Below are 21029 nucleotides of genomic sequence, written 5' to 3'. Positions count from 1 at the left end.
ATGAAATTTAAACGTTTCCCTCGTGCGTTGGTTATCAAATTGGACACAGTGGGCACTGAATTGGGGCGTGTAGCGCCCTTTGTTTTGGCGCTATGCGGCCTCCCGGAGATCCAAGATGGCGTCTTGGATGCACGCTTCTAGCATGATGTGCGCCAGACGCCATCTTGGTAAAGGGTTTAGCAAATAACGAACACCAGCATTATGTAAAGTAGGGACAATATGCGTTCGATCAGTGTGCAATGCTGATTTAAAGTGATAGACACCATTTTGGCACTTAACGGTCCACTCAACGCACTGTCTTAACCACGAATACCTGAACGTGTCTTAGAGTGCCTGGGGAACCCCCACCAGCTCTCTTTAAAGGAACCATGCACGATTTGCAGCTTAGTTGCTGGATTATTGCTTCTGGCTGCTGATGCATTTGTATCTTTTTGGAGGTCTCCTATACTTAAATACTAGGACGTGGGAACATAGCCTAACATTTAGAGCCAGGATGTTCAGGAGTGAAGTTAGGAAACGCTTCTACACAAAAAGGGTGGGAGAAGTTGGGAATGTTCTTCTGCAAACGGCAGTTGATGCAAGCGCACTTGTGAATTTACACCTGAGATTAATAGATTTCTGTGAACCAGGGATATTAAGGGATATGGGGCTAAGGCAGGTATATGGAGTTAGGTCACAGATCAACCGTGATCTCATTGAATGGTGGAACAGGCTCGAGGGGCTAAATGTCACTGCCACTCCCTACCTCCTGATATGCGCCACCTTCTCCTGCAAGAAAGTGGGACGTGTGTCTGGGCGATGTGCCTGTCATGATTGAATAGCTGCCAGTGTGTGTGGCCTGTGAGTTGTGGGTGGGCAGCTTACAACAGTGGTAATGTGTGAGGGTGAGAGGAAGCATCTGATTGGAAGAGTTGCGTACTGATTGAAAGAGTTTGTTGGTATATGGGTGATGGGGGGTGTAGTGTGTGGTGCAGTGGATGTGGCTAATGGTGCAGTTGGTAGGAGACGCCACTTGACAGTTGACCTCACTCACCTTGACCACTCATGTCAAATTTTGAAGAACATGCACTGCATCCATGTTTGTGGTGCTATGTACCTAGTATTGACTGCGTCCCCTACTGCCTCCCACTGCCTTTTGAGCATATGTCTGGAGGGCCTTTTGAACCTCCCCCCCCCCCCGCACCCCCCATCCCTGTGGATATAGGATGGCCCTCTTTCTGTCCACCTCTTGCACCAAGGCCTCAAGTGCATCAGCAGAGAATCTTGATGCACATACTCTCGCAGGCTTGGTACCAACTCGGACTGGCAGATTGGTAACGTGTGGGATTCAGTGGTGTGCAACCTTTAATCAATGTTTTAACATACTTCAACAGTTTGTAAACATAGGGGCGGGACCTGCATCTCTGTTTTACGTAGGCGATGTCTGATCTCCATTCAGACTCTGTGCAGACAGCAGACTGTTATTTTTAGCAAATAACAGTATCAGCTACCTTTAAGAGATTTTGGCAGGCTATCAGAGAGACAGCCTGCCTTTAAGAGATTCGGGCTCCCCCTGCTGGTGGAAAGTGCAAATGTCCTTGAATCCTTATGTCAATGCAGGTTTTTAACACTTGGCTGAGGTAAGTGTTCAGGTCGGACGAATGCCTCATCCTGCCTGCAGCGGAATTACCAGGCGTGGGTTAGTTGCGGATCGCGATACCCGCGCCCAATTTCGGGGGTTTATCCAATTTAACCCCCAGTAGATCTGACCGAGGTTATCAGAATTATGAGCGGTTTTGATAAATTAAATAAGGAAGAATTATTCCCCCTGGTTGGTGAGTTGGTAACTAGAGGGCATAAATTTGAGATCATTGTGAAAGAGTGAAAGCAGAGGATGGGAGATTTTATGCAGAGGGTTGTCAGGACACAGATGCTCTTCCAGAAACAGTAATGGAAGTCGAATCCATAATAGATTTTAAAGGGGGAATGGGAAACTTTTTGAAAAGGAAACATTTAGAAGTGTATGGGGAAAGTTCAGGGGAGTGTGATTAAGGTGGTCGCTCTTTCAGAGAGTGAGCACAGATGGCTGGGCCAAATGGCCTCCTGTAACTCTAGTACTCAAGGTGTAGTCTAACCAGAGCACTACAGTTTCAGCATGGCACCATCTGACTTGTGCCCTGTTGATTTAGCAATATCGGAGGATGCTTTTCACTGCAGTTTAATGGCAATGATGATGGAGATGGATATTAAAACTGGAAGGTAAGCTGTAACCACCAGTAATGTTCCCATTCACTGTTCGATTCCATGCTTTCTGCCCTCCCAAAGAGAAAGGGTGGTGAAATCGGTATCAGGAATTTTGAAAAATCTGCTTGTTAAGGGAACTCAGACAAAGATAGAATGTAAATTACAATGCCCACATTGGAATTACTTGGTATCTAAAACTGGAAAATCTCTCCCATAGTTCAGCATTCTCTCCCTTGATTGTTGCTGCTTCATCGCACCCTAACATGTAAAGTTTGCCTGCGTCCCCAGATCTCTTCCAACCTCGCCTTGAGCTGTCCCTACCCCATTCATAGGGCCCGATTTTACCAGGGGTGCGGGTTGGCAGCGGGTGGTCGGGCGGGCTCGAGGAAAACGCGCCGGCCAAATTGAGTGCGTTGCGCACGCGATCGCGGGATGATTGATGTGATTAGCCGGCAGTTACGGGTTCCGCGCTTCTCAGCTGCGTGCCGGCGGCCTGCGCATGCGCATTGACGTCTGAGCGATGGTTGCGCTCTATTTAAAGGGGCAGTCCACCAAAGCCCCTCCAGCCACAAACTACACTCCATCAAGGATGGAGGAGCACAGGGGTAAGGCTGCTCCCCGTTTCACGGACCACGCCCTCCAGGTGCTGCTGGACGGGGTCCGCATGAGGAGGGAGACGCTGTTCCCCACGGATGGAAGGAGGTGCCCTGCCAGCGCCACCAAGAGGGCATGGGAGGAGGTGGCCGCGGAGGTCACAAGCAGGGGAAACACCACCCGCACTTGGATTCAGTGCCGCAAGAGATTCAATGACCTCACCAGGTCCGGAAAAGTGAGTACACTAACGCATTCTGCATCACTCCGTCTTCCACATCACCTCAAACACCTCACAACCCCATCTCCACTGACAGTACTGCGCTCCCGCACCAATCCTCACAGCCACCCAACTATCATCCTCACAGTGCCTGCACGTACCCACCGTCCCTGTCCCCACTCGACCACTACCACACACCCCAATGCCCATACAATGGGATGGCCATGTGGCACACGCATCCTCCCATCCATCTGGCACACGTTCAACCCAATCACACCAATGCTTGAAGCGTCTCACATTGTAATCATCACTCAATAACGTTTTTGTGTTTTGCCCTCACAGGAGAAGAGGGCCAGGAACGCACGCGATAGGGCATGCACCGGAGGGGGCCCGCCACACGAGATGGCCCTGACAGACGCCGAGGTCGAGGCACTGGAGATCAGCCGCACGCTGCATTGCCTGTCGATGGCGGATGGCGAGTCTGGTTCTGGCGAAACGGCCGGTAAGGGAAAGCTGGCACTCATCACTCATGATCGTGAATGATCGTAGCATCACATGGCATATGCCGCACCGCCACATTTGGTCACATGCCTGATATTTCCCTCTGTTCTCTTCCAGGACCGTCTGCGATCGACGTCTCGGTTGAGGGCGATTCCTCAGAGGACATGCCCGTCTCTGAGGGTGCATCGTCACACATGAGCCTTGCATCCACCAGCGCAGATACACACACCTCGGTGGGTCCCCCCCCTCAGCTAGTTGGGATTGCACATGGTGAGTCACCGCGCACACATGAGCATGAGCAGACCCTGGTGGCAGGGTCAGCCGCGGAGGGTCCGCGTCGGTGGGAGCACTCTTCTCCAGGCTTTGCTCAGCCGGACCCAGATGCTGAACCCAGGGGGCCACCTGTCAAAAGGAGAGTCGTCGAGGGGCACCAGAACATTGCTGAGGTACTGGGAGAGGTGCCACGCGCACTCTCCACAATCGCACGGAGGATGGAGGAGTCCAACTCCTGCATGAGGGGAATGGTGGCACAGGTGCAGGAGGGTATCGCCGAGATAGTGTCGCAGGGACGTGAAGGCATCTCTGAGATAGTGTCGCGGGTAGGTGTGGGAACGTCTGCGGTGGAGGACAGGCTAGCCTCCCTCGAGCGTCACGCACAGCTCACCAATGAGTCCATCCAGGCCCTCACAACGGCTGTTCGGATTCAGGGTGAACAACATTCTGCCGCCATCAACAGGTTGACAGATACATTGGAGGTGGCCTTGCAAGGTCTCACCCACGTCATCCAAACTGCCGTCCAGCAGGGTGGAAGGGGTGATGTGGGCCTTGGCCATGAGAGGGAAGATGGTGAACGGGGAAATGGAAGTGTGGACGCTACTCAAGGCGCCCCCAAGTCTCACCCGTTGCCCCCCTCTCAACCAGTGCCCGCAATAGTCCATCCTCTCCAGGTGGCCGAGTCTGCCCCTGCACAGGTGCAGGAGGAGCAGTCTGTGGAGGTGCCCTCACGGGCACCGAAACCCAGGGGGCGTCGGCCCAAAGCATCTACCCGGTCAGGGCACGAACAGGAGCAACCTGCCACCACCTCTGCTGGAGCCACAGGGGTAGCACCACATAGGGGGTCCCGAAAACGAACGCCTAAAGTTCCGTGAGCACACAGGGATTGCAACAGGGTGTTTGTCGTTTTTTTTTAATTTTCTACTCTTTGAATGTCACCACAAAATAAACTCACTTTTTCTCACCAATGCTGCCACCTCTTGTCCATAATTCTGCGGCTTGTGCAATATGTCCCTTCCCTGCGCCTCATCATGACGACGACCACCCCGTCCCACCCATTGAGCATAATCCAGTGGGTGCAGGTGTACAGGCACCACTCTTCTGTGGAGGGAGCCTGTATGGACCCTCGTCTGTGCACGTTATGACATGTGAACGCCTCACACAGTGTGATGTTAGGAGAACCGTTGGCATATGAGTGCCTCCCTGGCCTGACGAGCACGCAGGTGAGCCGGTGTTCGGCGCATGGGTCGTTCCTCCTCCTCTCCCTCTTCCTCCTCCTCCTCTTCCTCCTCCACCTCCTCCTCATTGTCGTCCTCAATGTGGGTGGCGGGTGTGCATGGGGCCTCCTCCAGCGGCACCCCTCTCTGTAGTGCCATGTTATGCAGGGCACAGCAGACAACTATAATTCGTCCCACTCGGAGTGGCGTGTATTGGAGTGCTCCCCCGGAACGATCAAGGCACCTGAAGCGCATCTTGAGCAGCCCTATAGCCTGCTCAATTGTAGACCTGGTAGCAATGTGGCTGTCATTATACCGACGCTGTGGCTCGGTAATGGGGTTCCTCAGAGGTGTCATAAGCCACGTGTGCAGGGGATATCCCTTGTCGCCGAGGAGCCAGCCGTTGCCGGCGTTGGGTGCGTGGAAGAGGGGCGGGACGGTGGACTCCCTGAGGACGAAGGCATCGTGGCAGCTGCCAGGGTATCTGGCGCACACGTGTAGGAATCTCTGGCGGTGGTCACAAATGAGCTGGGCGTTCATGGAGTGATACCCTTTCCTGTTGATAAACAGCCCTGGCTCATGTGGAGGTGCCCGTATTGCTATGTGGGTGCAATCGATTACACCCTGCACCCGTGGGAAGCCAGCCACAGCATGGAATCCAACCGCCCTCTCCGTCTGGCTGCGCTCATCCATGGCGAAGTTGATGTAGGTCGAGGCCCTGCGGAACAACCCATCGGTGACCTGCCTTATGCACTTGTGTGCAGACGACTGACAGACCCCGGTGATGTCCCCCGTGGCACCCTGGAAGGATCCGGAGGCGAAGAAGTTGAGGGCAGTGGTGACTTTGACGGCGACGGGTAAGAAGATGCTGCTTGGTCCATCCGGGAGCAGCTCGTCATTGAGGAGGCTGCAGATGTCGGCGACTACCTGGCGAGTGACTCTGAGCCTCCGTATGCACTGCTGCTCAGAGAGGTCCATGAAGCTGAGCCTCGGTCTGTAGACCCTGTGCGGAGGGTAGTGCCTCCTGCGACGCATCTCTCTCTGCGGATGCCCTCCATCCTGCTGTGCAGGTGGATGTGCCGCAGCACCGTGTTGTGGGGATGCATGTCTCTGAGGCGGACGGCGTGGACTGCGAGGCTGCTGAGGCTGGTCATCCTGTTCGTCCTCCGAGGATGTCAACGCAGCACCCATCTGGCAGGTTTAGGTTTGCGGGGTTGTGCACGCTAGAAAAGTGTGTCCTCGCACAGGGGTTGGACTTCCACGCCGGTGAATCTTCTTGCTTGGAGGAGGGTGGTGGAGGGCAGGCGTTGCCCAATGTTACGGAGTGTCCTCCTGCGTTGGTGAAGGCTCTCCCCCCCCCCCACCTGTGGAATGCACCTTGGCAGCTGCCACAGGCTGCTGGCTGCAACACGTCCGTTGAGAGTGTGAGTGTTTCCCCCAGTATGGGAAACAGTCTCATTTCACTGTAAAATCCCACACCTGTTAAATAAACAGCTCAATCAGGTCATTTAATGACCTGAAATACCAAGATAAATACACTCAAGTGGAACCCCGCTGGCTTTAATTGCCTGCGGGATTCCCACCAGCGGGGCCAACGCACGCACCCCCGCACGTCAGCGCGCAACCCGGAAGTGGGCGGGATCGAGGCGCGATCCGGTCCCGCTCCTCGAAACCGGGATTTTAGAGGCCTCCCCGCCGAGAACGCACCCGGAACCGGGTGCTAAAATCGGGCCCATAGAGTTTGAATGCTGCCCAGGTTTGCTTCCAATGGGCAATCCTTACACACACTGTGTTGAATTTCATCTGCCCATAACTCCTTGGCCTCGATTTTTACTGCGGGGCGTGTTTGGGACAGGCTGAGGTACGGGCAGGATTGAAGCACTCACGAGAAGCTCAGCCTGAGGCCCGGGCCATTTTAACTCCCGGGCCTCATTTGAACAATGAAGGACAATCATTGAATCATTGAATCACAGAAATTTACGGCACAGAAGGAGGCCATTCGGCCCATCGTGTATAAGCCGGCCGAAAAAGAGCTATCCAGCCTAATCCCACTTTCCAGCTCTTGGTCCGTAGTCTTGTAGGTCACGGCACTTCAAGTACATATCCAGGTATTTTTTAAATGAGTTGAGGGTTTCTGCCTCTATCACCCTTTCAGGCAGTGAGTTCCAGACCCCCACCACCCTCTGGGTGAAAACATTTCTCCTCGACTCCCCTCGAATCCTTCTATCAATAACTTTAAATCTATGTCCCCCGGCTATTGACCTCTCTGCTAAGGGGAATCGATCCTTCCTAGCCACTCTATCTAGGCCTCTCATAATTTTATAAACCTCAATTAAATCTCCCCTCAGCCTCCTCTGTTCTAAAGGAAACAACACCAGCCCATCCAATCTTTCATCATAGCTAAAATTCTTCAGTCCTGGCAACATCGTCTGTACCCTCTCTAGAGCAATCACATCTTTCCTGTAATGTGGTGACCAGAACTGTACACAGTACTCAAGCTGTGACCTAACTAGCGTTTTATAAAGTTCTAGCATAACCTTCTGCTCTTATATTCTATGCCTCGGCTAATAAAGGAAAGTATCCTGTATGTCTTCTTAATCACCTATCTACCTGTCCTGCTACCTTCAGGGATCTGTGGACATGCACTCCAAGGCCCCTCTGTTCCTCTACACCTCTCAGTATCCTCCCATTTATTGTGTATTCCCTTGCCTTGTTTGCCCCCCCCCCCCCACCCCCCAAATACATTACCTCACACTTCTCCAGATTGAATTCCATTTGCCATTTTTCTGCCCACCTGACCAGTCCATTGATATTTTCCTGCAGTCTACAGCTTTCCTCCTCACTATCAACCACATGGCCAACTTTTGTATCATCTGCAGACTTCTTAATCATGCCCCTTACATTTAAGTCTAAATCATTGATATATACCACAAAAAGCAAGGGACCAGCGGAACCCCAATGGAAACAGCCTTCCAGTCACAAAAACACCCGTCGACCATTACCCTTTGCTCTCTGCCACTGAGCCAATTTTGGATCCAACTTGCCACTTTCTCTTGGATTCCACCCTCCTGAAACCGGCAGGACTGACTTCTGGGCCAGTGAGGGGGATTGAGTTGAGAGCCTTAGGATGCCGGGGACCCAAAGGGACGATCCTCAGCATAAAGCCAGCGCTGGGCAATGGCTTTGGCTGCCCAGCACGCAGGGGGAGAGGCAAGGTTGGGGCTGGTTGGGGCTGGGGAGGCCGTGGTTCAGCTGTCGGGCTTTACACTGTGCGCGCCTCCTGCCGACTCGACATTAAAATCATGTTGCAGCATCATCGTACCATGACTTTTGAATTTAAAGTAGGCCCCTGCCTGCCCGTCGAGGGAGCCTTGGCCCACTTGAAAGTCGGCGAAGATAAAATGGCGGCCAGCGGGAACGGAGCGACTTCATGCCGGCAAATGGACTTGGCATAATCTTAACTTATCTAATCTTAATCTTATGAAACTCTTACCATGTACCATTCTCGCTGAGCGAGGGTGGTTAAAATGGGTCTCTGATTGCTCCCCTTGACTAGACTTCTGCCCTCTTTGATTTGACCAATATGCTTGGGGGTCTCTGAATCCAGGTTGTTGATGTAAATTAGAACCAATTAATGGAGTTTTCCATTCAGTATGTCCCCCTAGCTCTACATCACTCTCCTTTTAAGTACCCACTGCTTCTGTTTTTTAAAAATCCATTTCTCACTGCTTTTAGCTTATGAAGTAGACTTTCATGCCAAACTTTCGCAAACACTTGAGATATATCGTACCAGATGGTTTGCTACAATCCACTGGTGGTGTCAGATCCTGCACCTCAGATGTCAGCAGTAGTGTTTTACTGTAATATTAATGCACTGTTACTTAAAATTTTGACTTTCGATTTCACAGAACTCCATCAATACATGCATTCAGTTTGCAAACAAACAACAATTAATGTAAATATCTTGCATCATATTTTACTTGATGTTTTTGTAAATTCAGCTGAGAAATTATGCTGGAATTTACTATTAGTGATATTGGCAAACATTTAACTTCTCTCCACTATTTTAACAGAGGCTTTAACCTGTTTATTTTAAATGGGTCAACACCTCCGTTAAAATAGATGGCCGAGGAAAGTAAAATAACCATATTAGATATTCATCTGCTAATATCTCCCACAGTCATTTCTAGGCATTCCTTAGTTAATTGATACTGAATGTAATTTTATATTTTGTATACAATAGCTTCATGTGCCTTTTCAAACCCTTTATTGTGCACATCAATAATCAATCTTCTAAAAAGGTACAAGTCAATTTACTGAGTGAATGTGCTTATACAAATACAATGCTATTGGCGACACCAATATCAGATCACAGAGGAGATCAAAACTTCTCATCAACTGATGAAGAAACAACTTTAAGATGATCAAATGAAACCTGAACGGATTAAATGATAGGAAACAGGCAGCCTCTTTGTTCAATATTAAAGATGAATGAAAGGATATTTCCTTTCATGTGTTCAGTTCAGGCCGCCAAAACATGAAGCAAAGATTCAAGTCACGGGAGTGGAGCAGAGAAGAGCCCGAGGCTTGTCCCAGTTGTCAGAGAATTGTATCACGAGGTAAAACTGGAGAAAATGGAGATCTGGGGCGCTAAATTGGGTCGTGTAGCGCCCGTTGTTTCAGTGCTACGCGGCCTCCTGAAGTGCCAAGATGGCGCCTTGGCTGCATACGCACATTTCCAGCGTGACGTGCACTGGACGCCATCTTGATGTAGGAGGTAGCGCAGGTGCAGACAACGAACGCCGGAAACATGTAAAGTAAGGAGAAAATGGATGCAATCAGTGTGCAATGCTGATTTAAAGTGATAGACACTTAACGCTCAACTCAACGCACAGTCTTAACCCCGACCATCTGAACGTGTCTTAGAGTTCTTGGAGGACCCCCCACCAGCTTTATTTAAAGGAACCATGCAAGATTTACAGGTTAGTGGATGGATTATTGCCTCTGGCTGCCAAGACATTTGTAACTGTTTTTGGAGGTCTCCTATGCTCGCATACTAGGACTAGCGGATATAGACTAACATTTAGAGCCAGGACATGCAGTTGTGAGGTTAGGAAATGCTTCTTCCACATGCAAAAGGTGGGAGAAGTTTGGAACGCTCTTCTGCCATCGGCAGTTGATGCTAGCTCAATTATGAATTCTAAATCTGAGATTGATAGACTTCTGTGAACCGAGGGTAATAAGGGATATGGGGCTAAGGCGGGTATATGGAGTTAGGTCACAGATCAACCATGATCTCATTGAATGGTGGAACAGGCTCGAGGGGCTAAATGCCACTGCCACTTGCTGCCTCCTGATATGCGCCACTTTCTACTGCAAGAAAGCCAGACGTGTGTCTGGGTGATGTGCCTGTCATGGTTGAATAGCTGCCAGTGTGTGTGGCCTGTGAGTTGTGGATGGGCGGCTTGCAACAGTGGTAATGTGTGAGGGTGAGAGGAAGCATCTGATTGGAAGAGTTGAGTACTGATGGAAAGAGTTTATTGGTATGTGGGGGATGGGTGTAGTGTGTGGTGCAGTTGGTAGGAGACGCCAGTTGACAGTTGACGTCACTCACCTTGACCACTCATATCAAAGCATTAAACTTCTTCCTGCACTGCATCCATGTTCATGATACTGTGCGCCTGGCATTGACTTCATCCCCCACTGCCTCCCACTGCCTTTTGGGTATATGTCGAGAGGGCCTCTTGCCCCTCCCCACCCCCTGCGGATATAGGATGTCCCTCCTTCTGTCCACCTCTTGCACCCAAGGTCTCTAGTGCATCAGCAGAGAACCTTGGTGCATGCACTCTCACAGGCCTGGTACCAACTCAGATCGGCAGATTGGTGAGGTCTGGCATGCAGATTGGAGGATGTGGGATTTAGTAGTGCGCAACCTTTATTCAATGTTTTAACATAACTCATCAGTGTGTAAACATAGGGATGGACCTGCATCTGTGTTTTACATGTGCAATGACTGATCTCCGTTCAAACTCCATGCAGACAATAGACTGTTATTTTCAGCAAATAACAGGTACCAGCTATCTTTAAGAGATTTCTAACAGCCTGCCTTTAAGAGATTGGAGCTCCCCTTTCTGGTGGAAAGTGCAAATTGCATGAAGCCTCGTTCAACACCGATTTCCAATACAGATTGCAGGTAAGTCCTCAGGCCTGATGAAAGTCTCATCCTGCCTGCGCAGGGGCCATTGGGCGCGGGGTAATAGCGGATCGTGCTACCCCCGCCCAATAATAGGCCCTATCCAATTTTTTTTTTCCCCCCTTCAGTCTTATCAGGAGGTGATTGGGAGGAGACCTTTTAGAAATATACAAGAGATTAAATGGTATAGATCAGGCCAATCTGGATCACTAGTTCCAGGGGAAGAGAGAACTTCTATTTATATTGCATCTTATTATGTCCTCAGGTTGTCCAAAAGGGTTTTACAACCAATGGATTACTTTTGAAATGCAGTCACTGTTGTCATGCTGGCAAACACATAATCAATTGATTCACAGCAAGATGTCACAAATAGCAAATTAGTGTATAAGCATATAATTTATTTTTGGTAGAGATTGTCGAGGGGAGAATGTTGGCCAGGGCACAGGAAGAAGTCCCCTGCTCTTCATCAAATATTGTTCTGGGATCTTTTATGCCCACCTGAGGAAGCAGACAGGGCCTCGGTTTAAAAAGAGTTTTGAAAGAGGTGGCTATAGAGATAGTGGATGCATTGGTTGTCATCTATAGATTCTGGAATGGTTCCTGCAGATTGGAGGGTAGCAAATGTAACCCCACTATTTACAAAAGGCGGGAGAGAGAAAACAGGGAATTACAGACCTGTTAGCCTGACATCAATAGTAGGGAAAATGCTAGAATCTATTATAAAGAATATGATAACAGGACACTTAGAAAATAATAATAGGATTTGGCAGAGTCAACATGGATTTATGAAAGGGAAATCATGTTTACAAACCTATTGGAGTTCTTTGCGGATGTCACATGCTGCATACCCTTGCCACCAATTCCATTCCTCTTCCCGGCCATTGTCGCAGGCTGAACCAGACTGTTGGCCATCATAAGAACATACGAGACAGGAGCATGTCGAAAACTTAATTACCCCTTATATACAATGCATTAACTCCAAACATTTATTTTCAGACAAGTAAGAATTTTAATTAAGAGAAACTTGAGCTCAAGGGAAGATCTGCTCCGACAATAGTCAGAACTACCACTTCCCCGGACAAAGGACGCACCCCACATTTATACAGTTCAATCAGCAATATCTGTCTATCATAGAATATGGGCGTACATGTACATTCCCCATTAGTTGAAGTGGTTAGTCAATCAAGCAGGGAGCCTGCCTCCTCTGGACTCCATAGCTCATTCCTGTTTTGGCACGTAGCAGGCTTTGCAGGCTCGAGAACACCACCTCCCTAAATTCCAAAGCTGGTTAATCACAGGGCTGAAGTCAGAATGAAGGCTACGTGGCCTCTCAAGAAACTGTTTTCTCATTATATTATAAGCCAGCAATACCCTTATCTGCACGGGGGGAGGGGGGGAGGCCAGACAGTACCAAGCACCTGGACAGCCAACTTAATTATCAACGTACCAAGGACAATTGTGTCTTTCTGTGTGTGTGTGTGAAATTGTAACTACCCTATGTATGGGAGTCAAGGAGTTAACATTGGTCAAATACCCATCATGCTTTTCTCTTTTTATGGTCAAGTAACTGTTCACGTATTTCTACATTAATGTGGTCTTTATGGTTTTCCACATTCCCTCCTTTTGTCCTATATATATATAAGGACAATACTCTAATAGAGCATTATTCCACCCAGACGTTCAAACTCCTTCTGTACCTCATCCTGTGTCACCCCTACTTGCACCATCAAATTTGTGGGCGCTATATGTGTACCCAGATTGGACATCATAGCACAGCAACATTTAAGTAAGCAATAAACTATAAGAATTATAACAACGAATATGACTAACCCTTGAACTAGAGAAGTCCCAATAGAACTCAGCCATGTTTCATCAATACGCCTTTGTACTCTTATCTCTTCTCAGGAACAGACTCCTTCTAAACATTTCTCAAGTAAGCTGGGAATGTCCTTGGTCAGCTAAACCTATCCATGTTAGTTTGAAAAGGGCTAACATAGTCAAATATCCTATGGTGCTTTTTATTTTGTTTCCAGCCTAACTAGACTGAATGGTACCTTTCAGACCATTTTATACCTGTGAATTGGGGCCCTCCCCTATCCCTTAATCCAAATTTTATCCCTACAAAATCCTGTTAGATGCTGTACCTCATCTTAACCAGGTTCCCTTCGTGTTGGCCACCAGTCCGGGTGGAAGAGAGGCAGAGCATCTGATAATCCTATCAAACTATGATTGTCTTCCCTTTTACATACACCTTACCCCAGCGGGTGATACTCCCGGTACCATTAAGATGTGTTCTTAGTTGAAATCACAGAGACAATGGGGACATTCTCACCCAGGCTCTGTTTTACTATCTTTGCCAAACCCTTCATCCTCTGCTTACATTTATTATATGCAATGAAAATCAAGAAGCACATTACAACAAACTGCACTACGACTAATACATATGAAATTAATCTAATCCAAAGATGGATCTGTATATTCAGTCCCAAATTCCAGAGGTCATTTCACCAGGTGGTGACTTTAATTTGGTCAGTGTCATGCTTAATGTTGTTATTGTCCTGTTGTAGGTTATAATAAACCTTCTGGGAGAGGCGTATCTCCATTCGCAATGCTTTCAAGTATTTAGGCAACAGAGGTATCAGATACCCAAATGTGTCCTGATATTCTTTTAAGTCCTTTTTGATATCCTCAGAAACTTGTAAGGTGGTGAGGTTATGCCGGTGTATCTCTACCAGTTCCTCGGGTCCAATCCAAACCGGGACTTCAGGAATGGAGCAGAACTCTGGACTTAAAATATCACAAGTTAGATTGGCATATTTAAATGTTTTCAAATTAGTTGTAACACAGTATTCGCCCTCTCCGGCATATGCCACTTGAGTGGGTTTTAGATCCGCCTCTAGGGCCTCCATGGTACAGTTATTATCCTGATTGGTACCGGTATTATTAAACTCACACTGTGCTTCTAGGCTGTGTCCAACACTATGTGGACACACAGTGACAGCATGTCTAGTAACACATCCCTTTAATTTTGTTCCAGCCAATCAGCTTAAATCTACGTCCTCTAGTTCTTGAACCCTCTGCGAGGGGAAACAGGTACTTCCTGTCTACTTTATCTGGGCCCCTCATAATTTTGTAATTTTGTATCCATCGTGTGGATATCTTCTAAGTATTGTTTCTCTCAATTTCATTGTTAACTGATGGGAACCTAACCCAGAATTTTGGAAATCCAAATTACTATGTCCCTCTTTACTTTAATTTCAGTCCTTCTGATTGATACCAGTGTTTCCTGACTGTTTCATCAATTAGTCGGTTTCTCTATGGACCGTGTGTCAGTGCCTTGTTTAAAAGGATTTCTCACTCGCCTGGACCACATTAACTGTTTCATGTTGTGCTGTTGTCAAGTAACTGAGCGTGTCTGAGACTCATTCTTCACTGTATCTTCTTCATGTATTTCCGCAACATATCATAGGTAGTGTTCTTGGATATTAACTTTCTGCTGGCCAGTCTCTTTTTCCACATGGTATTTCTGAATGTGTTTTCCATGGCACACATCATATATCCAGTAGGATTCAGTCCTGTAAAAGCAACTGGTTTGTTTAAAGAGTGGTTCCACTAGCTCACCAGGCCATAGGCCTTTGTAATCATGTTCTTCATCCTGGTCTCCGTCAACATACATTTGTATCTTTTATGTCCACTGTAGCCATTCTTAGGTTTTCAGGTTATCTTATCAAAAAGATCAGGGGTGTCTAGAGTGCTTATCTCCCCCTGCATAGTCCCGATGTTTTTTTTTATTCGTTCACGGGATGTGGGCGTCGCTGGCGAGGCCAGCATTTATTGCCCATCCCTAATTGCCCTCGAGAAGGTGGTGGTGAGCCGCCTTCTTGAACCGCTACAGTCCGTGTGGTGACGGTTCTCCCACAGTGCTGTTAGGAAGGGAGTTCCAGGATTTTGACCCAGCGACAATGAAGGAACGGCGATATATTTCCAAGTCGGGATGGTGTGTGACTTGGAGGGGAACGTGCAGGTGGTGTTGTTCCCATGTACCTGCTGCTCTTGTCCTTCTAGGTGGTAGAGGTCACGGGTTTGGGAGGTGCTGTCGAAGAAGCCTTGGCGAGTTGCTGCAGTGCATCCTGTGGATGGTGCACACTGAAGCCACAGTGCGCCGGTGGTGAAGGGAGTGAATGTTTAGGGTGGTGGATGGGGTGCCAATCAAGCGGGCTGCTTTATCTTGGATGGTGTCGAGCTTCTTGAGTGTTGTTGGAGCTGCACTCATCCAGGCAAGTGGAGAGTATTCCATCACACTCCTGACTTGTGCCTAGTAGATGGTGGAAAGGCTTTGGGGAGTCAGGAGGTGAGTCACTCGCTGCAGAATACCCAGCCTCTGACCTGCTCTCGTAGCCTCAGTATTTATATGGCTGGTCCAGTTCAGTTTCTGGTCAATGGTGACCCCCAGGATGTTGATGGTGGGGGATTCGGCGATGGTAATGCCGTTGAATGTCAAGGGGAGGTGGTTGGACTCTCTCTTGTTGGAGATGGTCATTGCCTGGCACTTATCTGGCGCGAATGTTACTTGCCACTTATGAGCCCAAGCCTGGATGTTGTCCAGGTCTTGCTGCATGCGGGCTCGGACTGCTTCATTATCTGAGGGGTTGCGAATGGAACTGAACACTGTGCAGTCATCAGCGAACATCCCCATTTCTGACCTTATGATGGAGGGAAGGTCATTGATGAAGCAGCTGAAGATGGTTGGGCCTAGGACACTGCCAGGGTAGTGGCCAGGCTATTGAGTGTAGCTTTCTCATTGTTCATTATAGGCAAGGACACAAATATCTCCACGAGAAAGCTATCAATTTACTATTCTCAACTACACTTTCCTGACTTTCACTAGATTGTATATTTATGCCAGATTGATATTTTTTTTTGTAAGTCATGCCCAGTTCAATGACTTTAGAGAAATTCCCATTTGGTGTAATTTCCCTGTTTCTTTACTTTAATTCTCAATCACTTCCTCTCATCCAATTTTACATAACCCATTATATTACCTATCATGAGCCCTGGAGGAACGTTATTGTCCGATACAATATTTACAGTCAGGTCCAATATCCCAAAATTTGTTTATTTTACGTAATTTCTTTTTGAACCGCTTTTCATTTCCTAAAATATCCCACTCCATTGTGCCCGAGTCCCTTCTATCATTTCACAATTATGCCAACTTGAGAGCAGTATTGTTGGACTGACAGGACTTGTCAATGTAAAATTTTCTTCCCTCCCGAAAAGAATTCTTCCTTGATACACAGCATTCAATAGGAACCATTTAGACTGGACTTCTTTTATTTTTAAAATATAATTTGATTATCCCCTTAAATTACAAGTAAATTTTTCTTACTCGAGTGCTTGAATAGCAACTCATATAAATTTTTCTTATCAATTCCAATTTCAGAAACAAATTATGTCCAGGCTTTGTGGTTTTACAGTAGAGATGAAGTGCTCGTAATTACTTTTGGATGTAACTCCCATATCTTCCCACCTCGAGCACTCTGTTTCGGAAGACAATAAATGGGTTAAAACAAAACAAATCAAAATGTTTTCAAAAGAAGAGAATCAGGTTGATATCACCACGCTGTGACATTTGGTATCTGCTGATGTCTGCAGCTAAAGTCTTAAATTTTTAACACCACTGGATCGTTTCCTGCACCAAATTTCTCCAGCAAAGGTTGCACCGTAACTTTGTAAAACCATTTTATGTCAAAGAACTACTCTTGGTAATCCTGCACCATCAACACTCACGTGGTCCCAAAAAACCAGGGTCACCTGTTTTAAAAGAAACACAGAAAATCCATTGCAGCTCTTCTTGGGAGCCCAAGGGGTTAATTTGTCAAATCATCATTTATTATTTATTTTGTCCAAAGGAATAATCCCTTTACCCGAAACAAATCCAGAAAACAAAACAGGAGAGAGAAATTGCCTGGTCCCTCTCTCTCTCTCTCTGGAGCTTGCAACCTGTCTGAAATAAACCCTGTCTCTCCCACATACAGATGTACGTAGGACTGCAGATTGGAATTTCCAACTCCAAGTCCTAATCTCTGTGTTTTAAAGATGTAACCACATTAAGAAAAAAATGTTTTGTGTTTTTTTTTAATTTCATTTATTCCCTCAGGTGAGGACAGCCCCTCCATCTTGCCCACAGGTTTGACTGATTTTTTTTTTCACTTCTCACATTTGTGGATTGCTTTACACTATTTTTGAGATTTATTTTAATCATAGTGTTTAATCAATCACAATAGCACAAAATGCTTCGAAGATCAGTTTAATTTATAACCAGAGATCATCCTGCAACTGTAACTTGTAATTCTTTAAATCTGCACTTTATCTTTTCTTTTACAATTAAACCTCATTTTGTCTTGGTGAATTGAAAACAGATGTTGGTGTCCTTGGAAGGGGTTAACTTTTTTTTTCAGTAACAAAACGACGGAGCCAGATATCAGATTCACGCAGCGTTCTCAGCATACGTCAACGTAATTTTCACCCAAATTCTTTTTTAAAAAAAAATTCATACCGGGAAACAACATCTCCCATCGTACACTTCAGCCCACAGCTAGTCCAGCACCTCCAGACTGTTGCGACCAACTCCTGTCCAGGCTGCCCCCAACCCTCACACCGCTCCGCAAGCTCCACAACTTGCTATCCAATTCACTCTTTTTTTTCATACTTTTAGTGGGTATGATTATAATCAACTCTCCGAGCTGTTCCAGCTTTCCGACTTTTCTTATCACGGTGATACCAGATAGCTTTTTTTAACCTCTTTTTTTTTAACCACAGCCAATCACAAGATAAAAATTCAAAATGCCAATTTTTTTTTTTGAAGATCCCATGTCTGGAATTTAACATGCTCACATTTTATAAGGACCAGAATTGAATAGGTCACTTAACCTCAATAACTCCAATGTTAATTCAGCAATATCAGAATTAAACACAAGACAAAACAGATACATTACACAAAAGAAGAAAACACGTAAGACGCAGTAAGAAGGGGGCGTGGCCCACAACACCGACAGAAAACACTCACAATCAGGACAGGCTTTTTAAAGAGACAGTACACTGAGACAAAAGAACCTTTCTTTTTCGGGTCTCTGTCTTTTAAACATTTTTCTAGTCACTTAATTCTATCCATATTGAATGTACCGTCTTCGGGAAAGGGATATTTCTTAGTTTTGGTCCATTTTGACCAAACTATCAACTCGTCAGTTGTTTCTTTCCCAAAGTTTCTGTACATGTAAGCAGCAGGTGTTCCCTTTGGAGGGATTTTGCTAGTGTTAGCGCCCATGGCTTATAGTTTATACAATCCTCCACACTGTAATTACACAACAATCAAAACCTATCTTAACTATCACAATTCTATACTTGATAATTCAGCTGATTGGACAAGACGTTATGTGTTCTCTACACCTACTTTAGGGTCCTGGCCTTCACGTGGGGTTAAAATCTTCTTAATAACCAGCTCAGGCTAGGTGTGTGAGAGAAACGTCTGCACTTAGCTGAATCAGCTGACTTACGCAAGATTTTTTTCAAAAGTGCTTCTCCTTTTGAGAAGGGGGAACACTACTAGTGTTTCTATCTAAACACTTAATTCAGGTAAACCAGAATTTCACACTTTTCCAAATCCGTGACATCCACACCAATCTGCGTTTGTCGCCACTACAGATTTGTAATTTCACACTTTTCCGAATTACGCAACATCTAGTCTGCGCTTGTCCAAATTACAACTTTACACTAAGAATTTTTTTAAACAATCTGTAAACTGGTTACCTTTTCTCTTTTCCTGACACCTCTATCCACTAGCAGCTGACAGTCTGTTGGTCCCATACAGCAACCTCAACTTCATTCTAGTCACCGGTATCACAGATCTACTCCGTTGTTGCTCTCTCAGCCCGTTACTACAACACCGCAGCTGACAATATCGAGTAATCTGTTGCGTGTCTCTTTTTTTTTCTTTCCTTGTCTATACGAAACACATTTCCTATGATCGCCTTCCAATTCCTAAAGGCAAACAGAAGAATTAGTCACGTCAGTTAATGCATAAACTTATCAATCGCTGTGTGTCTGGGTTCGTACAGACAACTTGAGTCCGTACTTACCGGGGATCACAAGCGATCTCGGTGGGACCTCCAAGAACTGTCAAAAACTTAATTACCCCTTATATACAATGCATTAACTCCAAACACTTATTTTCAGACAAGTAAGAATTTTAATTAAGAGAAACTTGAGCTCAAGGGAAGATCTGCTCTGACAATAGTCAGAACTACCACTTCCCTGGACAAAGGACGCACCCCACATTTATACAGTTCAATCAGCAATATCTGTCTATCATAGAATATGGGCGTACATGTACATTCCCCATTAGTTGAAGTGGTTAGTCAATCAAGCAGGGAGCCTGCCTCCTCTGGACTCCATAGCTCATTCCTGTTTTGGCACGTAGCAGGCTTTGCAGGCTCGAGAACACCACCTCCCTAAATTCCAAAGCTGGTTAATCACAGGGCTGAAGTCAGAATGAAGGCTGCATGGCCTCTCAAGAAACTGTTTTCTCATTATATTATAAGCCAGCAACACCTTTATCTGGAGGGGGGGAGGCCAGACAGTACCAAGCACCTGGACAGCCAACTTAATTATCAACGTACCAAGGACAATTGTGTCTTTCTGTGTGTGTGTATGAAATTGTAACTACCCCATGTATGGGAGTCAAGGAGTTAACATTGGTCAAATACCCATCATGCTTTTCTCTTTTTATGGTCAAGTAACTGTTCACGTATTTCTACATTAATGTGGTCTTTATGGTTTTCCACAAGCAGGAGTAGGCCATTTGGCCCTTTGAGCCTGCTCCGCCATTCAATGAGATCATGGCTGATCTGATTCTGGCCTCAACTCCACTTTCTCGCCTGTTCCCCATATCCTTTGACTCCCTTGCTGATCAAAAATTTGTCTAATTCAGCCTTGAATATATTCAATGACTCAGCCTCCACCGCTCTTTGGGGCAAAGAATTCCAAATGTTCACAACCCTCAGAGAAGAAATTTCTCCTCATCTCCGTCTTAAACGGGTGACTCCTTATTCTGAGACTATGCCCCCTAGTTCTAGATTCTCCTATGAGGGGAAACATCCTCTCAGCATTTACCCTGCCAAGCCCCCACAGAATCTTATATATTTCAATAAGATCTCCTCTGATTCTTTTAAACTGCAGTGAGTATAAGTCCAACCTGCTCGATCTTTCCTCGTAAGAAAACCCTTCCATACCCGGAATCAACCTAGTGAACCTTCTCTGAACCGCTTCCAATGCAAGTATTTCCTTCCTTAAATAAGGGGACCAAAACTGTACGCAGTACTCTAGGTGTGGTCTCACCAGCACTCTGTTCAGTTGTAGCAAGACTTTCCTGCTTTTATACTTCATCCCCCTTGAAATAAAGGCCACTATTCCATTTGCCTTCCGGATTACCTGCTGCACCTGTATACTAACTTTTTGTGTTTCATGTACGAGGATACCCAAATCCCTCTGTACCGCAGCATTCTGTAGTCTTTCTCCATTTATATAATATTTTGCTTTTTTATTCTTCCTCCCAAAGTGGATGACTTCACATTTTCCCACATTATATTCCATCTGCCAAATATTTGCCCGTTCGCTTAACCTGTCAATATCCCTTTGCAGACACTTTGTGTCCTCATCGCAACTTACTTTTCCACCTATCTTTGTATCATCAGCAAATTTGGCCACAGTACACTCGCATCCTTCATCCAAGTCATCGATATAGATTGTAAATAGT

General features: G+C 46.5%; 1 protein-coding gene and 1 long non-coding RNA gene across 3 annotated transcripts in view; one reads left to right on the top strand and one right to left on the bottom strand.

Annotated features, from left to right (window-relative positions):
• Positions 1-21029, top strand: part of LOC137332685 (sodium/hydrogen exchanger 2-like) — a 148554-nt gene that overhangs the window by 57627 nt on the left and 69898 nt on the right. The gene's annotated exons all lie outside the window — the stretch shown is intronic.
• On the bottom strand, positions 12204-19768 carry LOC137332863 (uncharacterized). 2 transcript variants are annotated; one of them, XR_010965754.1, is made up of 3 exons: positions 19354-19768; positions 19025-19255; positions 12204-14005 (listed from the first exon to the last, which is right to left on the bottom strand). It is a non-coding gene; the product is annotated as an uncharacterized lncRNA (long non-coding RNA). The 2 variants fall into 2 exon arrangements; XR_010965755.1 differs by having other exon boundaries at positions 12204-14000.

Source organism: Heptranchias perlo, chromosome 15 (genome assembly GCF_035084215.1).
Source record: "Heptranchias perlo isolate sHepPer1 chromosome 15, sHepPer1.hap1, whole genome shotgun sequence".
In the NCBI taxonomy this organism is placed as follows: Eukaryota; Metazoa; Chordata; class Chondrichthyes; order Hexanchiformes; family Hexanchidae; genus Heptranchias; species Heptranchias perlo.
This window is presented reverse-complemented; position numbering and strand designations above follow the sequence as displayed.